Below are 2,885 nucleotides of genomic sequence, written 5' to 3' on the forward strand. Positions count from 1 at the left end.
ACACATTGCCAACAGAGGAACAGCCACTGAAATTCCTGTGGATTTCTCACCAGAAAGCATGGTAGCCAGAAGGAGTGACACAATATTTCCTGGTGCTGAAAGAAAATAACTGTCAAACTAGAATCCTATACCTAGCAAAAATATCCTTCAGAAAGGAAGATGAAACAAGTGACAATCCCAATTGAAAGAAAACAAAGATTCACCAAGAACAGGCTAGCTCTAAAAGTATTGCTAAAGAAAGTTCTTTAGACTATAAGAGAAATGGTACCTAAAGGGAACTCAGAGCATCAAAAATGAGAGAAGGAATGGAGTACCTAGCTGGCTTAGTTAGTAGAGCATGCAACTCTTGATCTTGGAGCTAGGAGTTCAAGCCCCATGTTAGACATAGAGATTATTTTTTTAAAAAATCTTTTTAAAAAAATGAAAGAAGAGCAACAGAAATGGTAAATATTTGGGTAAGTATACTAAACTGGTTTTTCTCTTCTGGAGCTCTTTATAACATGGTGATGGCCAAAAGCAAAAAATGTAATATCTTCTGATGAGCTTTTCAATATGTGTAGATGGAAAATACCATACAAGAACAACATAAAGAGGGAGGTAAGGGGACCTACATGGTGAAGAGAAGAGATAGTAAAGACAGAAAACTAAATCGATGAAACAGAAAACAAGCAAAGAGAAATAAGAAAGAAATATTTAAAGTTAATTTTTATTTTTAGAGAAATAAAGACAATAATCAAGAAACACCTCTAAGGAGAATAATAAAGAGAGAGAGAGAGAGAGAGAGAGAGAGAGAAGTCAGAATTTAAAATATTACAAATGAGAAAGGAGAAAAAAATTACAAATGCTACAGAGATTTAAAGGCTATGGGAGGGGCAGCCTGGGTGGCTCAGTGGTTTAGCACTGCCTTCAGCCCAGGGTGTGATCCTGGAGACCCAGGATCCAGTCCCATGTCAGGCTCCCTGAATGGAGCCTGCTTCTCCCTCTGCCTGTGTCTCTACCTCTTTCTCTCTGTGTGTCTCTCATGAATAAATAAATAAAATCTTTTAAAAAAAATAAAAATAAAGGCTATGGGAACAGCTCTACAACTTTATGCCACTAAGTTAAAAATTTAAATAAAATTTATATATTTCTAGAAAAAAACAATGATCAAACCATTACCAAAGAAATAAAAACATTGATGAAATTGGAGCAGCAATTAAAATTTTCTAACAAAGAGAACATTAGGCCAAAACAATTTATAAAAGAGTTTGACTACTATGGTTAAGGAACAAAAAAACCTAAAAAAATTCTTCCAAGAAATAGAAAAAGAGAGACAATGCCACAACTCCACAATTATGAGGCTAGTATAATATTGACACAAAAATCTAAACAAGGGGGATCCCTGGATGGCTCAGCGGTTTGGCGCCTGCCTTTGGCCCAGGGCACAATCCTGGAGTCCCGGGATCTAGTCCCATGTCAGGCTCCTGGCATGGAGCCTGCTTCTCCCTCCTCCTGTGTCTCTGACTCTCTCTCTCTCTCTCTCTCTCTCTCTCTATATATATATATATATATATATATATATATATATATATATATATAATGAATTTTTAAAAAATCTAAACAAGAACAATATGGGAAATTAAAAATTAAGACCATTTAATTAATGAATAAAGATGCAAAAAATTCTAAACAAATATTAGCAAACCAAACCCAGCAGCATATAAAAATACATAATATAACACAAGATTGAGTTTATCCCAGGAATTCAAAAATAGTTTAACGTTTTGAAGTTCACTGATGTTGTTTACTACATTGAAGATTAATGGAAAAAAGTCTTATCATCTCCACAGATGCAGAAAAAAACATTTTGTAAAATTACACACCCATTCATTATTTTAAAAAAGAAAGAAAAAACTTCCAGTAAACCAGGAATAAAAGGTAACCTTAACCTGGTAAAAGAAATGTATTTAACCTTCCCAATGTATCATCAACAGAAGGAAAATTCACCCTACAGAGAGAGAAAGTATTTGCAAATCATACATCTGATAAGGGGTTAGTATCCAGAATGTATAAAGAATATCCAGGATGTATAAAAAAAATGTTAATCAATTTAAAAGTGGGCAAAGGATTTTAACAGAGATTTCTCTAAAGAAGCTATACAAATGGCCAACAGGTACATGAAAAGATGCTCAACATCACTAATCATTAGGGAAACACAAATCAAAGCCACAATGAGTAATCACCTCCCCCTCATTAGGATGGCTACTATTAAAAACAAACAAAAAAAAACATAAAATAGAAATGTCTGGGTGGCTCACTTAGCATCCAACTCTTGAGTTCATCTCAGGTCATCATCTCAGGGTCCTGAGATCAAGCCCCACATCCAGCTCTACACTCAGCAGGAAATGTGCCTGATGATTCTCTTCCTCTCCCTCTGCCCCTCCCCCTCTCACACTCTCTCTCGATTAAATATATAAATAAATCTTTTAAAAAAAAAACAGAGGGATCCCTGGGTGGCGCAGCGGTTTGGCGCCTGCCTTTGGCCCAGGGCGCGATCCTGGAGACCCGGGATCGAATCCCACGTCGGGCTCCCGGTGCATGGAGCCTGCTTCTCCCTCTGCCTGTGTCTCTGCCTCTCTCTCTATCTCTCTGTGACTATCATAAATAAATAAAAATTAAAAAAAAAATTAAAAAAAAAAAAAAAACAGAAAATAGCAAGTGTTGGTAAGGATGTGGAGAAATTGAAACCCTTGTGCACTTTAATGGGAATGTAGAATGGAGCAGCCACTGTGGAAAACAATATAATACTTCCTCAAAAAATTATAAGTAGAATTACCATATGATCCAGCGATTCCATTCCCAGGTACATACTCAAAAAAATTGAAAGCAGGGTCTCCAAGAAATAT

The sequence above is a fragment of the Vulpes lagopus genome, chromosome 3 (genome assembly GCF_018345385.1).
Source record: "Vulpes lagopus strain Blue_001 chromosome 3, ASM1834538v1, whole genome shotgun sequence".
Taxonomy (NCBI): Eukaryota; Metazoa; Chordata; class Mammalia; order Carnivora; family Canidae; genus Vulpes; species Vulpes lagopus.